Source organism: Chroicocephalus ridibundus, chromosome 6 (genome assembly GCF_963924245.1).
Source record: "Chroicocephalus ridibundus chromosome 6, bChrRid1.1, whole genome shotgun sequence".
Taxonomy (NCBI): domain Eukaryota; kingdom Metazoa; phylum Chordata; class Aves; order Charadriiformes; family Laridae; genus Chroicocephalus; species Chroicocephalus ridibundus.
This window is the reverse complement of record NC_086289.1, coordinates 51,352,781-51,379,800: the sequence shown is the minus strand read 5'-3', so window position 1 is coordinate 51,379,800 and position 27,020 is coordinate 51,352,781. Positions and strand designations below refer to the sequence as shown.

The window sequence follows — 27,020 nt, the reverse complement described above, 5'->3', positions numbered from 1 at the left end:
GCCCCTTTAATCAAAGGGTATGTGTTATAAGGAAGCTTAACTGTGGCAGTGGTTGTTTTTATCATCTTCCTCCCAGACATGTTGCATACCCATTTCATCCTAGATTAAATTATTGCTGTGATAAATAACCTTTATGGTGGAAGTGGCTGATGAGGTGTGATAGAGACTAATTTTAGTATGATTTCAAAACCTTTTTCTCATGAAACTATCATAAGATCTCTTTTGAAGTTGGATTGATGTAGAAAGAGTAGCATTGATAGTTGGGTTTTTTTGTTTTCCTCAAGAGTAAGTAAAATGGTTGTGCAGTCAGTGACCTCCAAATGTATTTTTGTTGCATTTATAAGTAAACAGATGTGATGCTCTAGCCAACAAATCCTCCCTTCCAAATGCTCATATCCATATGGCCGCCTGTATTATTGCCACACAAAATAAACAACAGACACAATGCAAACTATATTATAATACTGTTGCTGTTATTCTGAGAAGTTTTATTTTAGGACAGTCATGCCACAAATGTCATTTAAAATTTATTGTAGAGACTGATAGCCTGCTTGGGAATTCCAAGTACCAAGGAAATTAAATCACAAATCATTTTCAGTTTGGTATTTAAATCTTGATGTTATTTTCAATAAATCTTCCATGATTTTAGGGCTCCTGCCTACAACTTTTACTCTTCTTTGGGGAAGTTACATGATCTCTTCCCCTTCCTCATTCCGCAAATTGCTCAGACATATATTGGCCACTATGGAAGTGGATGCATTTTTGCTCAGGATACATTTGCTATATTTAAAAGCGTAATTAGAAGTGTGGGGTCATAGACAGCGCAGAGAACATCTTAATGGGTTACAGATCCCTTTTCTTGTTAAAATCCAGTCTAAGTGGATCCATGTTATTGGTTATTGGAGACAGGAGGCTGTCTCACCACCTGTGTAAATGAGTGAACTGGCCTTGTTCCATTTCCATTTGGGCACGTGTACATACAACCTACGGGCTGGGCCTCCTCGGCAGACTGAGTCATTCTGGAGGAGGTCTGTTGTGCCACTGTGAGACAGTCCTTGACATACCATTGCTGAAAGATGCTGGGGGGCATATGGATCTGAATGTCCAGTTTTTAATTATTCATTCCCGTTCCATTTTTATTTCCATGGGTTTTTTCCTCACTATCTCTTTATTACTCTTTAACTATAGGATGTGGGATTGCAATTTTAACCTGATAGTTAATATTATCCAATACTGTCTCTAACCAAAAAGCCTGCATTAGCAAGACAGAGATGCATGTAGAGCTGTGGGGAAGTGGATATTTTGCACAACACACTAGGGATCTGGTGGTGCTGCTCTTTCTCGTCAAAGATTTCCGTTTGTTTGGAAAATGTCTTCAAGTATATTATGAAATTGATAGAGTAAAGCAGAAATAAATCAAAACTGTTATTGTGAAGACTGGATTAAAAAAAATAAGAATGTTTTGAAGCATGCCCAGATGGAGTCTTTATCAATAATCTAGGATGGACTTCATTAATGGAAAAATACATTGAGTAAAACAGCACAATTAGTATGCCCTGTAACATTAATAAAATCTAGCCTAGGACTACTGGCAAAATTGAAGCATAGATCTGTTCTGGTTCAAGGCTTCCAGTAACCAAAAAGTACTCCATGCTGAAGTTCACTGACACCTGACAAATGTTGTAATTGCCTGTGACATGAATTGAGAACTCATGTTACAACCTGAAGGACAAACGCTAGTACAGAAGACGTGGAGAAAGTAATCTCATGACCCATAAGTAGCAAAATTGCAGCAAGCCACACTCCTACATGTTCATGCAGGTTCAGCCACATGCACTTTGCAAATTCTGCCAAAACTGTCTGTAATACGCACTGGGAACATGCAGCACTGGTCTGAGAACCCCGCGGAACTGAAGGTCTCTGCTAGCATTAGAATAGTATGAGTGACTCTGTGCCTTCAGGAATATCCATTGTTTAACAATACCTGTTCATACAGTCAAAGGAAAACAAACATGTTCTTTGAGTGGAACAGCTCGGTGCATTGCTCTTTCCAGGGCCATAAATCACAGCTGGATTTTGCTGTTGTTAATAATAATAAAGATTACTTCATGCCCCACCCAGCTGGCAGGCGTTTGTTCCCTTTGCATATTCTTCTTCTCAGCACCCTTCTGACAGGTTACACGTGCTTTTTTTATTTATTTATTTCGCTCCACAGCAAAGCACAAACATAGTATGGTGCTTAGAAATTTAATTGGGATGTTTACTTCTCAGCCTGAAGAAGAGAAGTCTGCTCTTGGGTATACCCCTGAAAGCAGAGAATGTCAGCACAGGCCACCTCTGCAACAGAAACGTCTGGTGATGGGCATCTTGTTGCCGAGTTATGCTAGATCAGTGGCTAACACTTGTACGGAAACAGGAATGTGCACACGCCCTGATGAGGTTTTCATGTGATTGGATTAAAATGGGAGTAAGGAGAAATTGGAGAAGAAATGGATTGCAGAGACATTACTAGCTGTAGGTTTTATGATTAATTTGAGACTCTCTATTTTTCCTTCTGGCTTTCCACTCTAGTTTGACTTGTAATCCTAAATCTGCTTCAAAATATTTTTAAAAACCCCAGAAAAACAAAACACTACCACAAAACCAACCAACTGAAAGAAAAAAACCAAACCACCATTTCAAGTGTGTCCTTAGCACAGGGCCTTCCTTCAAGAACGCAGAGCCAGCAGGCATCCCCTGTGCCGAGGGGCAGCGGGGGGGCTGGCAGGGAGTGGGCACCACTCAGCGCTGGCGACAGCCCCGCTCGGCTGGGGGCTGCCTGTGCTGGGTGCTGCTGGTGTAGGACACTGCAGCTCCCCGTGCCAGCTGCCGGCAGCCTGCGAAAGTGAGCTGCTTTAGTCCCGCAGAAGGCAATCATAAGTGGAACTGCTTTTTATTTTATTTTTTTATTGCACAGAACCCGAGGACCCCAAATGGAAAATAGATTCCTCTGAAACACTAACCCGGTGCGCACATGCAGCACAAAGCGGCTCACAGCATGAGCTGAAATTGTACCCAACAGGTGACTAAAGGGACAGCTGAAGAGTTAGGGGACTGCTCATTTCCTTCCCTATATTAGTACAGCAAAGAATAAACTGAAGTGTATCCCCAGTGGTTGTGATGAATTACATCCCACAGTACTCTCTGAAAGCTAGAGAGAAACAAATGCGTCCAACAGACTCTGGCAGATGTTTCTGGAATGTGTCAAGATTGAGAGGGCCACAGCCAGCTAAAATCCACAGAAATATTCCTGTCAACAGGAGTGTTACTGGACAAAACTGTAACATTTTAAAAGATCAAAACTGAGAGTAACTATAGGGTTTACCATAAATTAATGAGGTTTACCTGAGTTTAATCCATTTCTCCTTTGGGTGGATTATATAGGGCGTATCTCACCAGTAGATCCTCTGCTAGCTGAGGGCACTTTAGTTATTAAGTTGAGATCACATGTTAGGAGCCATTAAGTGAATTGCTTTGTAGAGCCTTTCCCTGAATGCTAGGGCAAATGCAGTATTTCATACCCTTAGCTAATTTCATGCTGTAATTTAATTTCTGAAACATACTTTTAATTGAATCTTTAAAGACAAAAGGAAACTGCCGAGTCCTTTAGTATTGCAAAAGCGATTGTTTAAAAATGTAGCCCATCTAGAGAATAATTTCCTATAATTAAACGTAAAGTTTGTTTTGCTTCTCTGCGTGCAGCTATGGAGAAGCAAATTCCTGCTGTCTGCAGAGATCTCAGGCTGAAGTAGAGGTACTGGGGGATGTGAGAAGTTATTTATGTTACGCTCAGCTTTGTAACTCTGACATGAGACAATCCTGCAGCCCGACACAATGTGCAACAAGTAAACAAAGAGAGGCTAATTAAAAAAATAGTTTTCTAACACCAAAATCACATTAGTAGGAGCTCTGACTAGTGATCTCATTTTTCTGATTTTTGGTAATGAGATGAACTTGAGAGAGATGTCAGCAATTTCGTAGTAAACAAACCCAAGTAGCACAACAAAATCAGTTATTTGTATCTTGAAACTGCATCCAATATTTTAGTGGTTAGGTTTTTGTATTTACCTTCAATAAGCAGAGAGACTCAAGGTAGTTTCAGTAAAAATCCCTATAATCTGTTCTGCAATTTTGTTATGGGAGAAACATTTTGATTGGATCAGTAGTGATGCAGGTCTTCAATTTTATGAACATCTGATTAAAAATAATAACAATCAACACTAAATGCAGCCCACTCTAATGGAGAGGAAATCCTGGAGCAATGTTTTGTGTTTTAGTATTCTGATTCCTTTAAATCAGCAAGTGATCTGCAATGGAGATTTTCCCTTTTATTGCTATTGGAGGAAAACCTATGATACACAGTGGAAGAAAGATGTGTATGGGGACCTGGAGAATCTAAGTGGAGTAAGATGCATAAGGTTAAAAAAGAGAAGGATCTGAAATTAACCCATGAAGCCCCAACACGTTATATTCTAGTAAAGGGAAAGAACAAAGCAATGTCTTGTTGGGAGAGCTCTACACTTCCACGTGCCCTGAGTTGGTAATCATTACAGGCATGAATGGTGCCATAGGTTTTGAGACCAGCCCCAGGTAAGTGATGGAAAAGTTTGGAAGCCAGTGTAGGGGCAGCAGGGAATCCATTTGGCTTTAACTCAAACTTAATTTTTATTTTGTTTTCTTGCTGGAAGGAAACACAGAGAGAATCAATTGTCTTTTCAATACGGTTATCTGTTTTCGAGTACTTCAGCACAGAGACAAAGGGCTAACTTTTATTAAAAATTCTAATTGCATTGAGGTCTGCCTGCTTTTACATAATTGCTCAGAGGCTTGGGCGCTCACTCTTTGTAGTTAGGCTCCTTGTAATTTTTTGCTTGAAGGTTGTTGATTCTGTAGTATCAGAAATTATTTCAGCACTTGGATACCTTTTCTTTTGGAGCAGTAGTACATATGAAAATCACCTGAACTTGTATTAAATGCTGAAGGTCAAGATATGCTGAAGGCCCTTGGGCATTTCATGGTAGATCCTGGCACCATAGTGAGGTTCCTAAAAGTGCGGGAACAGCGTGCCTTGTTGCAACCGACCTCAGTCAGGTCAAACAGTCCTATGGCTGCCCCTACAGGAACAGAATCATCTCTATTAACCTGGCTTTGTGTTTGCAAGTAGCTCCAGCCATATCCTGTGTCCTGGTTTGGGGTGGAGCAGAGCCAACTTTCTGTTCAGTGGGAGGCTCTTGCTCACACTCATTGCTGTGTCAGCCAGGGTCAGCTGAGTTGGGTGTTTACCCCATGGAGGGGTAGCACCTGTGGGGAGGAGGGGATAGGACAAGTGACCCAAACTGACCAATCGGTCACATCCATCCCATCTGCTGTGCTCAGTATGCAAACTGAGGGATTGAAGTAGTCTCCAATGGACTCTTCTTCAATGACTCTCTTTCTTTGATGACTGATGCCCAAGGAGGACCCTGTCTGCTTATCTGCCTTTGATCCTGGTTAGTGTGTTCCAGTTCCCATTTGTCACTGAGTCCAGTCTGGAACTTCCCCAGTGCCTGCTGGTGACATCTGCCTGGGAGCTTGGTACGGTTTTGTATATCTTTGTATATATTGTATCTATTTCATTATTTCCTTTTTTATTTTATTATTATTTCATTACATTAGTTTAGGTTTTTCTGAACCCTAAAATCTCTTTATCTCTCTTCTTTCTCTCCTTGGAGCAAGAGGTTGGGGAGAGCATCTGTCATCTTGTCATTGGCCAACCCGGCCCAAACCACGCCATCCTGTCACCGAGCTAGGAACAGCAGCCCACATGATGCAGGTCTTCATCAGCATGTTGCATTAGCAAGCTGCTTAATTTTGGTACCAGATGTTAAAACTCTGATGATATGTTTTCTACCTCAGTGTCAAGAACATCTTTCACAGGAATCTCTTGTGTTGTCAGCCTGTGGATTACCACATAAAAAAAGCAATGACTGAATTTTAGAGCTGGTGTGACATTTTTTTTTATTATTTTGCTGGAAAAATTTTCCCTGTTCCTCTCTCTACCAGTTATATCTGTGTTTTGAGGGCTGAAGCAGAAATAGAATTTTCTGTGTATTTAAATGGAAAAGTATACTGAAATTCATGTACTGCAACATATGCTAAATATATTGCTGCATTCAAAGACTGAACTGATAGTGTTTGCGTTACATGGCTTATTGTTTTGAGATTAAAAGTTCTTAATCAGCATATCGCAAATACCATTTCACAGATAATTTAAATTGTTTCAGCTGTACATACAAACTGTTACGCTGAGCAAAGCGCAGCTTTTTTCCCTAGGAAATCGTATCCCTGCATTGTTAATCTGAATTCTGCTACGTCTGTGATGAAGCAGATCAAGAACTGCATATGTACTTGCCATGGCAACCCCTGTATCACATGACACACGCGCTAGTTCGGCCAAAGAGCTTCATGGCTTATTAAACAGGCACGCACAGACCCAGACACGCACCGTTTTGCCATGTGACTGCTCTAGCCCTGGCAGCTTTTTAAAGGGGAACTGTATTTGAGCATCGTAGTGTTTTCATCAGCATCATCTTGCCTGAGTTCCTTCCTCTCCTCTTCAGTTCTGTGTTGAGTTTTTAAAAAATGGGTGAAGGTTGACAAGACTCTGTTTGTCTTTCATTTGGAAAAAAAAAATCTATGTGCGAAGATAAAATAGTGGTGTGTTTTTAACTTTTTTAAATTAGAAATTAAGAAGCTCTTTGGTGAAGTTGAGTGAACAATATACTGCCTTTTTTTGGTCATGTTTTCTGCTGTCACCTCCTGTGAGCTTTTACTATATTTCAGGAGAGTAAATGACAGAGCAAAAAAAACCTTGTTCCGTTCCAGTATCGACAAAGCATTCCCAAAACATTTGCCTGAAAACACCTTTGCCTCCTTGCTGCTTTAACATACTTCCTCTTACACCTGATGATGATGACAACAATGATCTCTAGCTCCTCACCCAGCAAAATGTAGCCTGATACAAGGTTTTCCGAACTTTGCTTGTTTAAGATAAGTTATGTGTGGTGCTTGATTAGCAAATTTGAGGGGCTGCAATCTGAAGGGAATGAGTGGCGGTGAGCAAAGAGAAGTTAAGAGGTGGGGCTGGTATTGAGCGAGTATTTTTGTCTGCACCTTAATGTTCCCAGTGCAAAGGAGAAAGAAGAGCAGAAATGCAGTCCTGTCCCAATTCCATTGCTAAAGGGCGGGCATGGTGTATGCTGCTGCTGGTGTCATCTCTGCTGCCCGCTGGCACTGTTCTTCAGAAGGAGCATGCCTGCGTACTCAGAGAGGAGCTGCCGGAAAACTGATTCTCTACCAAAACAGCACACAGTGGAAAGGAATCCCTTTCCCATTCTCTTTACCTTTCCTCTGTCGGATGCCTGGCTGAAGTGGCATGGTTTTTCTTTCTCATCTAGTTGGAACCTAGTTTTGTGGCAAGCACTTCATTTGAGCCCAGATACATCGCCAGGTGTATATATATTCTCCACTAAAATGGAGAATAACACTCTGCACAGCAACAAAACATTCTGAAAAGACTGTATTAGTCTTAATTAGTAATTTCCCCCCCCCAAACCCCTGTTATTTAGTCTCCGATGTCTGCTATGCAGGTGCAATTTACCAAGAATTACAGAGAGACCAACTCTCAAGTCCATGTGCTGAAATTAATAATTTCTGTGATTTATGGTGTTGCTTTTGAACTTAAGGAAAATATATTTTCAATGTCCAGTTGCAGTCTGTCAGATTTTCACCTTCATTTCCCAAGTAATCAGTCAAGGTGCAAAGACTTATAATTAATGCTCTTTAGTGAGACTGCTGGTTCCTTGTGTTCTGTTTCAAATGAGTTTATTGTTTGGTTACCATTTTGGAGATGATCCATGATAAGGGAGCAATAACCTGCTTTGGGAATTAATTGAAAGAGGTACTTGTACATAAATTGGCCATTAAATAGAGCAGCAGTATTATGTTCGTTATTAGGGACATAGATAAGAAAGTTACTCTTTTCTGAAGTGTGTATTCGTGCATCTCTGCCAGCAATTGTACAAGGATTCTAATGCAAAATCAGCATTTGTATGAGGAGACATTTTAAGATGGTGTGTAATAAAAAATCTTTCAGCAGGATAAGGTATTTTAGGTTACTGTTTTAACTGTATTTTATGACAGTACTGATTTTTCAGCATCTTTAACTGCTTTGTTATTAATACCTGCTCTGATATTACTAAGAGGGAACGAGAACTTAGAGATCATTCCTTTCCTAGGAAGACACTGAACAAAGGCCCTGTGCACACCACTGAAATGTAGTGAAGATTTTTACAACCGCTCCTAGCAGTCTGCTACTGCTGCGTAATCCCAGGTCTGCAGAAGCGGAGCGGTGGCAGCAATATCTCCCCTTTCATGTGCAGCGAAAAGAACTGCCTTTTCAGAATTCCTCCATGCCTATGAGCAGGATTGCATTTTCAAAAAAGATTACCGAAATCAAATCTTTTCTGACAAACTGACCCAAACCTCTCTTCTATCCCAGAATTTCAATTTTCCTTTCTTCAGTTAAATAATTGGGAGTTTTGCTATCTAAAGGTTTGTATTTAAACCACAGGTTTCTATATTGTATTTGTTTACAGTTAACAGCAGTGGAAAAGGCTGTTTAGGCTCATGACAAAATATTTTGACTAGCCTCTTCCTACTTACTCATTTATTTGTCCTCAGTATATGTTTATGGTAAATTGTTTTCCCAAGAGGTTATAAACAAGATGGTAGCTTTCACTAGCTGATCTTTGCTGCCATTTAATGATGGGCTGATCCAGGAGGTTCTGTACAAAAGGCGTTTGCCAGACTAGGTCTAAAATTTGTAGAAATAATGCCATTATCAGAATACATCAGAAAAAAAAAAGCCCAATAACTTCATTGCTAAACAGTTAAGGTTGCTAAGAGACAGCATGTAATTATCTGCCAATTTGTTTACCATTCCCAAACACTTAGAAGGGCGAGAGCTGTGGGCTGCCTTGAATTCTGAGCTAGGCACAAAATAAGCCGAATACAATTTGTTGTCAAATGCAGCTTTAAGAAGGGCATTTGAAAATGACACAAGAGCTCTGAGTTTGACCTGTGGGTTTTTTTCTAAATGTTTAATATCAGTTATTTTCATTTCCCTCTCACTCCCAAAGTCTCCATACATTGCATGTATTTTAACTGATAATATAGAAAATGTGAAAAAATGAAATATATAGAAACATAGTATTTTTCTAGTAAAAGACTTTCAGCTACACTTTCTTGAAAATTATATGTTCTTACGTTAATAGTAGTAGTGTTCAGTGTTTCTGTATTATGATTCCATTATTGATGTATGCTGATGTTAAGGTTGGCCAGCATGAGTCATTGACTCATTTTATATTTCTTTTCCTAAAATGTTTTGTGTTGTGCTTGCACTTTGAGGTAAGTGCTGCGATTTATTTTGGGTGCTAACTAGGTTTGTGCCACAATGAAGTTTACATTTCTCTGTGTCACTGTGGCTATTATGTAGACAGTATAAGATTTATGCCATCCTAAGCTATTCATTTCTTGGTTTTAAGGGTATGCATCTGGTAAATTAAGCACAGGCAGTAAAAAGAGAGAAGCAGATGTTTCTTCCTCTGTTTTTGGAATGGTAACATCTTCCATTGCTTTCTCTTTAATGGAAATAAAGACTTATTTTTAGCTAATGTGAAACACTAGCTGTAAAATTGAAGAACTCGCCACAATACTGAAGGACTAAGCACTTATGACCAGCCTAATAGTAAGCTCAAATCTGAATTGGTATTCAGTCAGTAGCTCTGGCAATGTAGTGCTAAAGTATGTTCACGCAGGTGCGTTACTGTTTTGTGGGACGTTGCTCCAGGAAGGTTGGGCAGAAGGTTGTCCTGGATTGTGGTCTTTGGCCTCTGCACTTTGTTTCAGCGAGGGCTGTGAAACCTTCTGTTTGTTGAATTTCATCAGGACAGACAAAAGTAGATGTTTTCACCAAGCTTCAGCAGAGCCAAACTGCAGGTCGCTTCGCCAGAAAAATCGTCCCGGAACAAATTTACCTGCCAAGCCCTTTTTTTGTAGATGCAGGTGACCTGTGACCTCCTAGCCACCTTTTCAGGGAAGCACACCAGAGTTTTAGGGAGATGGTATCAGCCCCTTAATGTTACTCTTGCTCATTCTCTGATCCGTGTGGCTGCAAAAGGAGTGTTGGCTAAGGGCTGATGAAACGCATCTTTTGAAGACTGCCTCAGAAACAACAGAGCTGCAGGCACATTGGCCTGCTTCACAATGATCATTCTTCTAACTTCCACTGGTAGCAATCCAACAGTGGAAGCTGGCATTGGGTAGCCAAAGGATTAAGTCCCAGTTGTCCTGCTGACACCTGCTGACTGTTCTGGAAAGCTGTCTCCTAGGCCACAGGAGCTCAGCAAGGGCTCTCTCGTGGTTGCTTCTTTTCTCTTTGGGGTACCAGAGATCCGCTGTTGGCTCCCATGTGTAATATAGACAAAATGGCATGCTGCCTTAAGAAAAGGAGCTGAGTCTCCACAAGTGAAATCTAGGACGGCAAAGCTTTGTTGCTGGGTGATCTGTTTTGACTGCAACGCCACCATCCATGTGCTGTGTCTGGATGCAGAAAGCCCTAAGAGTAAGGATGCCATTCCGTAAAGGGTTTGCTGCAACTTTAGTTTCTTTTCCTTTTCTTTTTTTTTTGGTTGTGTGATGAATTTTTTTCTACTCCACACTAAACATGTAAAGAGGAAAAAATAAGTGTCATTTAAATAATATTCCTTTACACATTTCAATTTCTAGACACACAATTGTGAGGATGAAAAAGAATTGATTCTGAAATTTTTACCCCTCTTTGAACAGCAGTCTGAATCTCCTAAACTTTTTTTCTCTTTTTCATTTTTCAGAGTCACTTTGGGGTGTTCTTTGAGAGCAAATGAAATGCAGTGACAAAAAGCAGAAAGGGAGGTTGGTTGTTTTCCACCTTTTTTGCCCCTTTCATGCAACTAAGAGGGAGGAAAAGGCTTTTTTCAGTCTTTAATGGCAAGGTCATCACAACTGCATATTTATTGTAGACCTCATATTATAAAGTGCTTTGTAAAAGCCTGGTATAAACACCCTGGTGATGTTGTTGACACTCTGAATAAGGTGATGCTATGTGTACCTTGCTGGTTCTTTGGCACGCGGCTTTCCTACACAATTTGCTGTCTGTAATCAGCAACTCTCCACCCTCATGTTTCAATATAGAGATGTAGTGTAAGTAAAAACTGAAAAAGGAACTAAATGTCTTTGATACTGAAATTCTTGGAATGACTAATGTGCGAGGGTCTTTCCCTTGCCTGTTTTCTGTTTTGAGATACTGGTGATAATCCTGCCTTTCATAATTTTATTGTGAGGACCAGCCGTTTCAGTTGATACTTATTTCCAAGAAACCTTAAATTTTTTTGTGGAATGTATGGCTGTTTATATTTTTATTTAACTAAAGAAATGTAAATAATTTTTCCATGCATATTAACAGTTTATGGATATACACATTAACTGCAGTAGTCTAGTTCATGAGATAACGCATAATTTAAGTAGCATTTTCTTCTAGCATGTCCCCTAGTGCTGTACACAGTCATGATAAACCCTCCACTGCAAGGTCAGTTTCATGTTTAAATGGTATATAGTACGTCTTCTGTGTTAGTTAAAATAAACAATATTTTGCCATTACTTTTTTGCATGATGTAAAAAAAAAAAAAAATCTTTTATCCTTTCATATGTTCATTTATACCATGATATTTTTTTCTTGCTTTTGGTGGAAAAAGCTGTCAGTGTACCTGATAGCCTTTAATATGCTGGATGTATTTGTTGTATTTTTTTGGTACTTAATTGTATCTGTTTGGCTTCACAAAGTTGCACTAACTTGTGTTGAGCATTTCTATGGCTTGTGGTCAAATTCCGTGTGATCTGCAGAGGTGCTTTCCTGAGCTCAAGCCTTCATGCTCACTGTACCTGACAGTCCCTATTCTGAGTACGTTAAGTTTTACTGGGCAGAGCAACCACCAGCTGCTCAGTACTTGGATTTACTGCTCATGCAGTAGCCGATTTGTATATAAATAGTGTTGCAGTGGCTCCTGCTCCCTGAGCCAGAAAGGAGGGAGGCCAGGGGACTACAGGAGCCTGGGAGACAGTGCTACGAGGAGGTGACTTGGTTGGCAAGTTCTACAGCTCAGCTCCTCTGTGGCAGCTGCAAGTCCCATCTGAGTATGAACCCAGGGCACAAGATGGAGTTGTTCTTCTCAGTACTATAGCCAACGTTTTACATCTGCGTGCGACTGCGTGTAGCTCCAGAAGGGAGCTGCTGTCACCTGGCATAGGCCTGCAGCCCCCAAGGAAGGGGATTTGTACAATTAAGAACATAACTTCAGGAGCTTTCTTTGGATTCTTATTAACTGTGTTTAGAACAGGAGTTGCAAGTAAGTCCAGGCATCTGTTGGAGGCTACTAGGTTCTACTTTACTTAACTAAGTAAAAATACCTGCTGCACGAGTTGGGGGTTTTGTTGTGCTTGGAACGCAACTCTGACTACTTAATGTTTGTACACAGGTTGTGCACAGTCATCTTTATTTTGTTTAACATGATGGCTCTCAGCGTATTAGCTTTTGAATACGTTGGAGAATTCAGCTACCATGTAAAAGGAAAAGAAACTCAGATCTGCTTGTTGTATAAAGGACCAGTATTCACAGAAGGTTACGGCATGTTCAGATTCTGCTCTTTTATGCTTTGATGCCTGATGGAAAGCTGAAGATGAGAACATTAGGGAATCTAACTGAGGGCAGGTGAATACCTCTTGTGCTCACCTAGTGGAGTAGTAAGTGATAAGCAAAAATGCAAGTGCCACTTTCTTTCTATTTCAGACCCATTTGGTCTTTCTGGCTGGTGTAGATTTAAAAGTAATGGATTAATCACCTTGATTTTTACAGTAACAATAGTATTTCCAAAATGTGATCAGAGATCTTAGGGAAGATAATTGTGTTTTCCAGTATTGTGATACAACAAGGACATGGTATTTTAATTCTTCAAAACAAATACTGCTTGAAACACTTACTATGGTGTCTGAATTAGTCCAGTGACATTACAAGTCATAAGCAGAGCCAAATACTGCAGCAGGAAGTTGCAGGTGAAGGTAATTCCATTTTGAAGCCAACAACTCAAGAAAATATGTGCTGAACAAAGCAGCAGATTCTCAGATTGAGCTCTGCTTGTTTATCATGGCCCCTTCTAAAGGCAAGGACAGGAAGCATTCCTATTAACGTACCCACCCTGCTTCACTCACAGGCCTTAAAGCTTGCCCAAACTCACCAGGAGCATGGCTGCATCATTACAGATGCCTAGACCAGCCCTCTGTCCAAGTTAGGATCTGGAGGCCATTTGTGTTCTTCCTCTTGATAGACGAGGGAAGATCGGGTTAGGGGTAAGTGATGTATGCCTGTGTGTTGCAGTGCAGGCATAAGGCTGTGAAGGCTGGGCTAATTTTTCTCTTCGTCTTTTAGTTTCTTGTTTGTCTGAAAAATTATCTCCACTAGAAGCTTCTGTCAGCCTATCTGCTGCTTGTTTATCAGGCCTGAAAAACGGATCAGGCCCACGCATATTCTTGTCAACTATGGCAGAAATATTCCATCATGTTGCTTTTTCCATTTCTAATCTGAACAGCCCAGCGAGAGGATGCTGATAGGAGTTGTGCGCCTTGAAACCTGCAGGCAGAGATCCCTACAACTTTCTCTTCTTACTGAACAGAGCTCAAGAATGGTGAGAAAAAGGTGGTTTGAAGAAGATGAGATCAAAGCAAGGCAAAGAAACACGTAGGATAAATCGCATAAGAATAAAAATATTTCAAGTGTTTAGAATTCTCCTGGGCTAATATCACCAAATGTAGCAAATAATAATGCAGTGTCTATTGTCTTTCTGCGCTTTCTCACTCTACAGATCACTACTTCATGATTAAGTCTGCAATGAGATTTTTTTTTCTCAACTCCACAGTCATGTTTTCCTCCTACAAAAGAATTGTGATCAACTGAAAAAGAGTTATGTAGACTTTCAAAATTCTGCTCTGTAGGAAATTCTACATCTTCCAATTTTTAATTTCCAACTAAAACAAAACCAGGGTTGTTTGGTTTTGTTTTTTTTCCCTGTGAAATGAATTTAAAAGGCAAGGTCCACATTTTTCTTTTTCTATATGTAATTTTAAAATACTGAAATTAAAGGTCACTTCATGTTGAAACATCTACAAGTTAAACACTTCAAATGTCACCACTGAATACTGATTCAGTGGATATGCTCACTTTTAAGTTGTTGTTTTTCAACATAAAACACTATCAAAACTGGCATAGGCTGCAGAAAGTCTTGCTTGCAGCAAAACCCTTCATAATTTCCTCACATAAAGTATCCTGTCAGAAGATTCCAGATAAGCTCTGGTATAAATGTGATACTTAAGCGATGCAAAAAACAAAACAAAAAAAACAACCAAACAACAACAAAAACACGAAACAAACCAACCAAAAAAACCCTGAAAACATTAATTCTGCTTGATTAAAATGATCACCTGTATGTGTTCTCCCTTCAAGGTGCCACGGCTGCCAGATCCCTTTGCTGCTTGTTCTGTCCGGTGGGTTTGCTGTGGTTCCTACACTGGTGAGAGCAGAAAATGTGACCATGTAGGCATTCAGTGAAGTGCATAAGGGGCAATTGAGCAGTATTTCTTAGATTAATCCAATACAAAAGTCCAGAGACAGTAAAAGGGGGCCTGAATTAATGTACACCTAATAGACTAAGATTGCGTGAAGGCCAACAGCGGTTGATCCATGTTTATTTCAATGTGCTTTATGAACCATTCAAGGTGCCACTTGTTTCATAGTACTTGCTGTCAGCCTTGTGGAAGAAACTCCACCACTAAAGTCAATGAAGCAGAAGTGGGAGAACAAAGAGAGTGAATAGAGGAACTGAAATTGTCAGCTCTTTTCTGCCAAAACAAAAGGAACAGAGTGATCAGATAATATGTGCTGTTGGCGATTTGCTGTCCCACAACCCACTCTTCCCATTTCTTGGTTGGGAACTGGAAGTCCTCTCTCCCATGTCCTCTGTAGTATATGGAAACCTTCTATCAGCTCCACCTGTAAAAATCAAAACATGGCAAATATTCCCTGTTTAGTGTTCCTGTGAACTGATTGTTGTGTTGACAAGTTTCATGTGTGTGTTGAGAGTTGCAGTTCTGGTGAGTGCAAGGTTTTATAGTATACAATAGTCACGTTTTGGTTTGTGAAATCGGGTATCTCTTGTCTCTGCAAACCACAGCTGCATTCATGAGCAGATGGTGCTCAGATTCAGCAGTTTTCAGGTATAATTTTGCACTATATCCCAATGTGTGGGATATAAGCCTCCACCCTTATGACCCGGGTGCTAAAGTTGTAACAGAAGGTGCCTGGATGAGGAGGATTGCCCGAATGTTTGCTGTATGGCTGTAAGTAGCTTAGTGTTAGAATTTGCAAGGGAATGCAAGTCTCTGTATGGTCCACGCTTGCCAGAGCTTTTGGTTTAAAAGGCTGCAGTAGCCTTAGGATAGCTAAGGTGAGTGGAACTTGTTCAGAAGGGTGAGCATGACATGACAGGTTGAGAAAGAAATATACTGCCTGCTATTTTTTTCTCCTTCTCCATGAAGTCAAAACATTAATCTTTTTTTTCTTTGTTTGTTTGAACTAAAACAAATTTCGGGTGGTTAGATCAAAATTGGTTCTTTGCCTCCGCAGTGGTGTCTTCAATTTCCAAGCGTTCTCAGTTTCTTCATTGTGGTTATGAGACCACAGGATATGAACATATCTAATCTTTCTGTTTTACCACTGTGTTTTTTTAAAGCTTGGGATATTTATTAGAACCAGTCAAATACCAGCAGAAGTAATTTGATGAATAATTTGTTTGACAAGCAGTGGCAAAGTTCCTTAGATGATTCATACTCTCCAATTGCCTCACCTAAAGCTTTATAGTTGCTTTGCTTTCACTGCTAGGTCACATTTGTCTCTCTGCAATACTTTCTGCTGAAGTGATGCACTTTTCTTAGTCCTTTTCATATTTCTCTGTGCGTGTGTGCATGGGCAATGGTGAAACATATCCTAATCTGAGCATTCTTGAGCCTGTGGTGGCTAAGGCTTTTACAGCACGCGCTCAGACCCTGCTCTGAGCCCACTCATTTGGACATGGAAGGGCAACATGAGATCCAGTTGTGCATTCTTTTGAACAAATGTCTCTTACAAGCTGATGAAGCTTTCAGGAGCAAATTGAGCTTATTCTTAAAAGTAGTCAGTTTTCTTCTGCTGGAGTTTTAGAACCTCCTTGCATAGATTATTAAGAATTTAGTTTTCACCCTAAAGTAAGTAGGTTTCTGGAGTAGAGTTCTCAGTCTCTGGCATTTCCCTCTTTTTTTTTTTTTTTTTTTTTGTATTTATGAAGTACCTCAAATCAACAGAAGGAGACAGGTCTTCTCAACAAGGCATGATATAGGACCATTTTTCATAAGATGGAGTTTCCACTTCTTGTAACAGCTCTATTGCTATTCATTTAGGCCCTGTATGCCTACTCGTGAAGGAAACGGTTAAGACAGTTTAGTCTTTATCCTCTTCCTTGAGGGCTGATGCTTCTTGTTGCTTTTTAACGTGAATGTGTGATGGGTGTGGGGTCAGATCATACTATACCCACACTGGAAAAATACCTTGATGGTCAAAAACCCTCACAATTTTGTAATTATAATAAAGGCTTGTATGTCTGTTCTCCTAACTGCCTCAAGTGAACCATTTCCTAACCATGCTAATAATATATCCTATTACAAAACCATGTCTCAAACATGTTAGAATACCTGTTGATTTGGGATGGTAATTGTAAACAAAAAGAGAACAAAGCAGCATTATGGAATATGTTGAATTTGCTTCTGCTTTGATTTCATTGTATTTGTCCAGATGAGAAGCCAGAAATTGATTCTAACTGTTTCCAAAAATCTTTAATTAGTACCTTTTCCCACTTCTCCCAAACCCGCAATTTGTCCTGAAGCAGTGAGGGCTAACATCAGAGATATTCCTTTATTTACTGGAGTAACATTTGGGATGAACTTATCCCTGAACTTTATTTACAATAAATCATTGGGGAAATGCTATTTTTTCATCTCTGTATGGTTTATTTGTGAGTAGCCTGTTGCATTTTGCTGCTATTAGAGTAGGAATGCTGATGTAGGGGTCCTGATTCAGCTCCTATTCATTATTCATTTGTACTCCAAATAAATAGTTCAGTACTTGGTGCTTGCTATGAACCATTGTGCTGCTGAAACTGTCAGAGATTGCAGTAAGCAAAACAAAAGGTCACAAGCACACCAGGTCTTTTAGCAATACTGCAGCAATCCTTCCTTACAATTGCATAAGCAAGCAACAAATACAGTACAATCAAGTTGCCTTTCTCATCTCAGCACTGCGTGATCATTAGTGGCTTTCCACCATGTGGAGTTGTTCCACCCCAAGGGAGATGAAATCCCACCTGAGAAGTTGTTCCTCCTTACACTGATGCATACGCCAGCTGTTTCACGTCTCCTTTCTTTGAAGGTGTGACAGGCTGTGAAGGAGCAACCAAAGTGGCTGCTGACATCGCGTGCGATGGCTAGCAGGCTCTCTGCATCCTGGTGTTCACTCAGCAAATCAAGAGCATTAAATTAAGGCAGTAGGCCCTGCATGCCATTTGACAGTAATGGTGTGCTAAACCCGCTGCTGTCTGTACATTAGAGGGATTACTCATAAAATCACAATGCTTTTTGAAAGGATGTTCCCTGATTCACCCTTAGCCGAGTTTTTTCCTAGCTCTGTGGGGAAGCTTGGGAAAAGAGCGCACCAAGAGGAGTCTCATTTTGCCTCGTGACTGCTGTGAAAGGGCCAGAGATAAGCAGTGCCTGAGATCTGGAGGGATGCAGTGATAGCACCTTCCTTGTACCTCCGGCACCAAGGAGGACTTGGGCCAAGAGGAGCAGCTTGCCCTTCTGATGTTTATGAGCATGACGGAGATCTTGCTTCTTACTGCTGTTTTTTTCACAGCTTTCTGTAAACCTTGGGTGCCATCAAAGAGAACAGGCTAGCTAGTCTTTGGGTCTGATCCAGTAGGACAGTTTCTGTGTACCAGTGATACCTACTCTGTGTAAGTCTTTTGTATATACCGATAAATTACTTTCAGATTCCTTGGTTAAACTGGCTATAGAGCAAAATCTTCAAGCAATGAGGCTATGTTATAAACTGTCAAGTTTGAGTTAATTTCCTATGCATTTTAAAATACTTCAGAATTCACTATTTTAAATTTCTGGTCATGTTCATTCACCACCACTGTGTTGTTTTAGTTATTCTTTCTTTCCCAGACACTCACTCAGAAATAATGACTCATTTTAAAGGCACTGTGATTGGCATTACTATTCCTAGTCCGTAAAGTATTTTGTGATAGGTGATCTCCACCCATATTCTCTTTGCAGACTTGGTATTGATAGGATAGGTGCCAAACTGTCACATTATAGCCTTTGGTAATTAAAATATAGGATGGCATTAGTATTGGTTTTGGCTAATTACTTGTTTTTTGAACAAAGCTTTGACAGATATTATGCAAGGTCTTCAGAAATTTTGTTTAAAAAGCTCTTCTCATGCCATGTAAAGCAGAGATTATATTTTGCAGGTAGGGCTATTTGCAAACTAGTTGGTACCATTTAATATAAGAGATGGTTGAGTGATTTGTGGAAAATAAGGTTATCTGACAAATTCATCCCATATTTCAGTTCATAAATCATTCATAAGCTGATCGTGATTTCCACAATGCATTCATTATTCATAAGTGCTCACTGAATAATTTGTGCAAACAAATTTCAGCCTATAGAGTACCCATGAGTTGTTTTTGTGTTTGTTATTGTTCGTATGTGATCATAGTGTTTGGTTTTATTTTCTTATGGTATGCAACTTTTAAGTCAGAGGGTAGTACATAACATTGAATAGTTCCCAAAGCAAATGGAATACCTTTCCTGTATGAGACAAAGAATATTTATGTCATGCTTTGCCACTGCTGCTTTTAACACAAAAGCATTGGTGTGTCTGTAGCTGCTTACATCTTCAATCAGAAGCCTACCAAAGCGTGGTTCAGTTGGGTCTATTCTGCTTGAGAATTGTAAACCCAAACTCCTAGTGTTGTCCAGTTCTGCACAGATTTTCCTCAGGAGATGTTTTTATGCCTAACAGTCCCTCTTTTCTTCCCTTTCTTTCTTTTTTTTTTTTTTCTTGAACAGAATTTTTGCATGTGCTTCTTTGATGCTTTCTTTTTCATGAAGACTGAGATTCCCCTGGTTTCCGGGGGAGTAGGGTATTGAGGAAGGGAGTTGGTAACAGGGAGATAAATAATAATAAAAAATATCTCCTGGAAACTATATATATGTTTCAAAAGTCTATAGTAAGATGGCTTGAGCTTATGTGAGGAAATCCTCAGCTCTTTTTAAGACAGACAAGAGCTTAAAGTGTGGGGAGTATCCTGTTGGCCAGAGGAAGAAGGTTGGAGAGACTCTTGTTTGATCTCCCCTGCCATAAGTAGCACTACCGTGGGCAAAAAGTTACCAAAGTAGGGCTTTGGAGAGAGGGATTTTCTGCTGTTTCCTGACACTGTTATGAAACCCCGCAGGGCAGGGGTGTTGGAACTACATGATCTTTAAGCTTCCTTCCAACCTGAACCATTCTGTGAAATATGACCTTAAGGGAAGTCATTAAACCTGCTTTCCTTTACTTCTCCCCTCTTTGTCTCCTTCCTCTATTCAGACTATGAAATACTTACAGAAGGGACTGTGTCTGATTGTGGTTGTGCTGTACATATGATGGGGCCACGGTGGCATGTGAGGGATGCTGGAGACAACAGCTTTGCAATGCCCTGCCTATCGGTCCTTTCACTCAGCCTGTGTAGCAGCGGTGTGGTATATCCTGTGTAACTCCTGAGTAATGCTCCTTTGATTATTTTTTTTTTTTCTTCGTCATCTTAAGCTGGAAGCTGGTGGCTCAGAGGCCATTTTAGGAGTCTCAAACTGATTTGCATCCTTTATGTCTTGCCATGCTTGTTCTTCATAATGGAAAACCTCTAAGTAAAATGGAGGTACAATTCCTTAAGTGAGGATTCAGAGACAGACAGCCATTCAGTACAGAAGCCATTTAATTCCATTAGCCTGTAAGAAAACAACTGGAAACAAGTTTTCAGTTTTCTCTTCGTTAGAGAGAGTAGATGAGTTATGAAAAGGAGTTGATGAGGTATTCCTTAAGCAGCTCTTGAGATGTAAATTTTGAGGCAATAGTCCTTTTTGTCAGCAGTTAACAAAGTTAACTCTAGTCTGTTTCAAAGTGATACTGAGCTGTTTTATTGTGAGGGGAAGTAGAATATGGTATAAAACTGCTAGTTACATCTGTATGTTTAATGTCCCAGTTTTTTTGTTATTGTGGGCATCAGATGTCTTGTGCACCAGACATCTGGAGTGATAAGCAAACCCCACCTTTTGTGTATAGACACGTAGGTACACATGGTAGAGTCCTGGAGTTACTAATATGCATCTCTTTGATGAGAAAGAGAGTCATACACATCCTAATTGTTCCTGTTTGGAACGCTATAAATATTAAGGTTGTCTGATGTTTGTACAACTGCACCATCCAGAAGCTCTAAGGAAGATTAAAAACAGCCTCACACTTGATGCCGGAACGGCATTTCTAAAGGACTGGGTGTTGAGTAGAGCTCATGAAAAAATCTGAGGCATTGACTATTTGAGATTGTATCTGGATGCTAGAATTAAATCAGAGAGAAAGGATACAGCCCAGAATTCCTGTGACATGTGTGACATTGCTCAAGATTGTTGTGGTTTGGTCTGGGCTGGCCGCTAGACAAACAGCATCCCTCAGCCAGTGTTTCTGTTTCTATGTAGTATTTGTAATGTTGAGAGGAGAGTTTGGATAACTTGTTCAGGAGCTCTGGGTGTCTCGGACCTGCTAGGATGAAAGTCAGAGACTTTCAGCTGCCAAGTAGAAGATGTAATTTTGTGCTGACAATACCTACTTGGTGTCAGACATAACACGGTGACCTTTTATCATCATTGCATCAGACAGCAACTTTTGCAGGTCTGTTGAGAAATGGTTCCCTTATTTACACACACTGGTTCTTCACTGAGGAGAGTAGAAATGAGCATCCCCATTGCCATCATTGGACGTTAGCCCAGTTTCTGAATTAAAAACATAGTCCATATGTGAGTTTAGGCACTGAACCTTGGTGTTTGGCCTTCAGTTGTAATTCCCTGAATCCAGACAGCTCTCACAAATTTGGGAAAATTTAACTGAAGAATCTAATTCTGGATTCAAATTTCACTGCCTATTAGATACTCTCATAAGCCCTGCCAGTCTGAGCCACAGAAAACAAGCTGTGTTTTCCAAATAAGATACAACCAGTTATTCTGCTGGAGTGGGATTGGATACTTATGAGAAATTTTTCCTCATGTCTGTAAGTAAGCCTTCCAATGTAGGAACAGAGCACACTTGGGGCAGTAAGTTTACTAAGAAGAAATTTCTGTTGTGCCTCCAAATAAAAGGGTTGTGTGAAAAAAGAACAGGGCAGGTAGAACTTCGTAAGCCAGTTTTGCTGCCAAAACTTGTGCTTCCTAAAGCTACACCCTCACTGTAAAATGATGAATAATGTACCATCTTTTGTTTGAAACAAAAAAGCAAGCATCTATATTAAAGGGCTCATCTTTTACAAGCCCTCAGTTCACCTTCAATACATTAATATGTACCACTAATAATGCTTAGAGTTGAAGAGACACCATTATGCCATATGCCCTTTCATTGGTCTCTAGAGAGTATTTGCAAGTACACAGAGATAAATGTAAGTTATTGCTATGATAATCAAACCATGTGTGTCATACGGCACATAGAAATGATATACTATTAAATAAAAAAGCTTTATTTCATTAAGCAACATTTCATTTAAAAACATATATAGGCATTTATCTTGTATACAAGATTAAATAGATATACATGTCATGGAAAGCGCCAAAATTCTGTAAGCAGTAGCTGAAGATTACTTGATCAGATCTGGAGACCTCAAGAAAAAGTATCACTTTTTATGTCCTCTCACAGATTGTGCTTAAATGATCTTTCCCTTCTCCCTCTGCTTTACTGGGTACTAATCAGCTGTGTAATTGAATTGGCAACACTTTCATTGCTTAGGTTATCAGTCCATTTTTTTTTTTTTTTTAATAAATTCAGCCAGCCTTACGTCTAAGAAATACATGAGCTTTTGAACAGAGAAATTCACAGCTGGAGATTTTTGATTACTCAGTAAATAACAGAGACAGTGGAATTAATTTCATTTTTTCTTCATGTTCTTGCTCTAGATTTTCCTTTTTTTCTAAAGGTTTGTTTTAAAGTTTATAATTTGCCTATTGAGAATACACATTTCTAAAGCATTTCAGTGGAAGGCAAAAACGTCATCGGTGTTCGCTGCCTTCACTGTTCAAGAAGTTATCCATCTAAAATGTATCCTTTTTGTTTTGCCAGATTTGATCAGTTCAAGACACTTGCGGAATTTTCCTCCTCCCTGACTACTCCTGAATATTTCTATGGCTGAAAAAGATAATCTTTTTGTAGCTAGCAGGAGTTTATACCTACCCCAGGCCAGAATATCCTCCTTAAAACAAGAATTCCCTCGTTAAAGAACTAAGGTCCTAATCCTGGAGAAGGAAGAAGGAATCCCTATATAGCTAAAAATTGGATTCTAACTATGTATAAGCTGAATAAAGCAGGAATTGGTTAATTGACACCGACGCAAAGAATTGCAGAAAACAACCCAGGGCTAGCTCCTGCAGCATCGAGCTCCAAATAACTCTAGCATTTTAGCTGCTGTTTGTTTGGGATTTTGTGATCTTTCTTTCTTTTCTCTACTCCTGACAACCTAGCTGTCAGGAAACTAACCTGCTATTTAATATAATGATGTGTTTACATTTATTAATCAATTTGAATACGTATCTTCCTCAACGTGACATTCTTCCCCCCCCTCCCGCCCCCATCTCCTCCCCCAGATCTAAGCTGGCAGCATTCAAAGTGATGAGTATCTTTCTTCGTTTTTCACTTGAGAAAGTGGCACAGAAGTTAAAGAACTTCAAAGAGATTGTTATCTCTCCATAGCTATTGTATAATTAAACAACAACCTCCCCATACCAATGTACGTTCCCCTTGATCTTTAAGTACGAAAACAAAAAGAAGAGGCAACTCCTATGTTTGTCTCTTCTAACAGATAAGCGTTATCTTTTCACCTTTCTGCTGTAAACTGGCTTGGCTTTGTTGGAAAGAGGCTGAACTAGGGGAAAAAGATTTGCATGCTGCTATAGGAAACTACTAATATAATCTCTCTACCAATTGATTAAATTGTGTGGATGTGTGATTAATGATAGCTTAGTCAAATGTGACCTTTTAAATATAGGACAGGATGCGTGCAGTGACTCGCAAGATTTAATGTGGAGCTTTAAGCTACGGACAAGGGGACACTTCGCTTGTCCCTTTTGCTCAGCATGTCTCAAATAAGTTTTAGCTGTAGCAAATTAGGTAGAGCTAGATGAAATGAGAGCCACCTCCGGCTGAATTTATCCAAGTTAAAACAGCTTTAGCATGCTATTTTTAGATTTAAATATTCCTGCTTCATGGTGGGAGATGCCAAAGTTAATCTGCTTATGAAGATTCAGACTTCTAAAGTTTCCACATGGGGTCTGTTCAAGAAGAAAATAGATTTTGTTTTAGTGTTTTAAACAAATTTAACTTTGGATTTTTAATTTAGCTGGAGGAAGCAAATTGCTATCCAGGACCACATTTTGGAATGGTAAGATAAATCCTTATGGAGCCAAATTTTCAGGCATGCAAACTCGCGCCGTGCCACCGATTTTGATGAAACCACAGGATTTCTGCCATCAGCCAAGGAATTTGCCTCTCTGAAATCAGTCAGTGTGAGTAGTAGGAGAGGGGACAGGATGACACGGCACCAGACACTCCTTATTTTCAGCTGGTTCCACAAAAAAAAGCCTGATCAAAGGTGTTTAAAAATATCTCTCCTATTACTGTAAATGACAGCAGACTGACTGTACAGAACAGTAAAACTCAACTGAAATGAGACAGGTGACAGCATTTTACTTGGTTTCAGGCTCACTGCAGTATGCTTTAATGAAAGCACATTCTAAAAGCTAGTTTATGTTTGAGCTCTAATTCATTGTTATATATAATATAATGATAACTATTAATGTTGCTGATCTACGGTAGAGGGCTGAATGTGCAAATAGCTTTTCCTGTAGTCTGGAACTAAATGTTACTGGCCTGGCTGCAATCCCAGCTGGCTGGTTAAAAAATGTGTCAAGGGATCACAAGAATATAGACATCAGTGGTGCATTTGGAATTAAAGCTTCCTCTGAGCTCTTGATTCCTTTGCTCTCCTTAAAGATTTCCAGCACAGTGCAATGTGGATAACTCTTTTTAGCACAAAGAACCTGTCCAAGCGAGTGTCTGAAGTATGATTTCAGATGAGTTTTCTCCAAGGAAAATATTTTTCTTTAAATCTTTTCAACTCTAATTAGGCCCACGTACCCACATTTCATGTCTGTGAGAGCTGTAATTGCTAACGCTTGCACAGAGGAGCAAATGAGGAGCTGCCACGGCTGCTTTGTGAAATGCAAGTGAGCAGAATCTGGCGGTCAGGCCCAGTCAGTTTTAATGACTGACTGACTGGTTCTTGTGCAAAAGGATGCAGCTCCACTGCGTTTGGATCCTGCTTCAAATAAATATGCCGCATCTTCAGAACTGGGGATTGCAAACTCTTCTTCTTCCCTTGAGGGATTAGACTGCTTTGTGGCAGTGCTGCCAGGGGAAACGGCTGCTGGAGGCCAGAGGCCAGGAGAAGCCTGGGGAAGGGATGTGCGTGGAGGAGGAACTGCAGCCACAGGACAGAGGTGCCTTCGCTTCCCTCCCCGTCCATGATGTAGTTATCAAAAGCACAAGGCTAGGCTGGCAGCTAGGATAACAGCTACAGAAATAAGGAAGGGAGGGAGGAGAAGTAGTCATAGCTGGTTGGGTAGACGAGAGTTGGGTTCATTTCTTGGCTCCGGTCCCACTGTGCCCCTATCCTGCTGGTGCAGCAGGTAGGTGTGGGCGTGATGGAGTTGTCTTATCCCCCCTTTTATTCTTCCCTTGAGGCAGTAGGAGCTGCTTGCTAATATGCCCGTGGCAGAGAGGATGGATCTTAGCTCATTATGCTGTGGATCCAAGCACAAAGAAGAATGCTTCATTACTTCTATTTGTGGGTTTGCTTGTTCTGGATGAATGGACTGAAATTATTCTCTCTGCGGAGAATGGGTATGTGGGAGGTACGCGTATTTCTGTCTCCAGGCAATAGCTACCTTGCTGCTGGAATTGTTCTTTTGGCCTGATTTTTCACCTTGCCTGGCTATCAGTGTGACTCAAGACATAGTTTCAGAGATTGAATTATACTACTGAAATGTTACTGATGTGTTAAACTGGTGTGAAATCAGAGTCTAGCTACTCATGTCAGCTCCCTGGGAATAAGGAAGGAGCTGAATGCTTCCATCCAACAGAAACAGTCACTGCATGCAAATCCAGTACCTTGTCTGGGACTTCAGCAAGGACTTCACTGTCCTCAGGTGAGGTACATGGATCGCTGCTAGTGAACCAAAACCACGTCTATTGCATCAGCTTTTATTTACCAGAGTTAAAATGGAGTTTATTCTCTGGGGTTATTACTGTCACTCATTATTAAAGGTCCAATTAATGCTGTTGATTCTTTATTATTGGTTTAGAATTAATTTCTTATTTCCCACTTCATGAATGTTAGCTTTGTAAAAATAAGGGATTTAATTGACTGAGTTACTTTTCCAATATTCATCAGTCCTCCTCCTTCCCACACATGTATCCAGAAGGGTGGAATAAAAGTGACATATGGTAAAAGGAAGTAGAATGTCTAAGCTCAGGTCATTAAAGTGGTAATAATAAAGGCTTCACCAAATGGAAAATACCACTAGTCTACTCCAAACTGTCTTGATCAACATTCAATTCATTTTTATTGTTTATAGTGTTAATTATTTTTTGAAAAAAAAAAAAACTGTATAAATTTAATTCATAGCATGGCTGTTAAATTGTAAATAACTGAAACTGCTGAAGCTTTTCCTCTAATAAAATTGTAATTGGCCTTTTAAAGTAACTACATTAATAAATCCCCCTTCTCCCTTCTTCTACTTAACAAAGCAGAGATCATTAGTTGCCATAAATAAGCGTCATTCCTTTAGCCCTGTAAAGTTTTGCTAGCCTACACCAGCTGAGAATCTGGCTCAAGGCAGGGTCTGAGATAAAGGAAAGGGAAAGATCACCTACAAGATATTAGTGTATAGGATTGTTACTCTCGCTGAAGTCAATGCCTTGCCAATTACAGAGGAGCAAAATAGGGCATTAAAATTATTTATACTCATTGAGATGTTTTATACACAGTGATAGAAATTTGGAGTAAAAAGTACAGTTCTGTTTTGCAGTTGCTGCTCGTTACACATTAAACTGATTTTATTAACATACTAAACAAATGATAGGTGCAATGTGCCACTTCTCAACATGTCTTAAGTACCTATGTACTTAAGTACCTATGCCTGTTGTTGTTGTAGCACCTCTGCACCTACTGGTCCACAGTGTCCTGATCTCCACAGCGCGGTTGTAAATTGGGGCAAAAACCTAGATCCATTCCATTTTAGTCCCATGGCTTGAATCACCAGAACTGTATGTATGTTTGAACTGCCAGGGCACCTGCTGTGGAAAGACAGGAGCCTCCAAAGGGTGAATACTTTTATGAACGGTGATACGGATG

The 27,020-nt window shown here is 40.0% G+C and overlaps 1 protein-coding gene across 2 annotated transcripts in view; it reads left to right on the top strand.

Annotated features, from left to right (window-relative positions):
* The window catches only part of NYAP2 (neuronal tyrosine-phosphorylated phosphoinositide-3-kinase adaptor 2), a 152,818-nt gene that overhangs the window by 13,685 nt on the left and 112,113 nt on the right, over nucleotides 1-27,020 (top strand). The window lies entirely within an intron of this gene.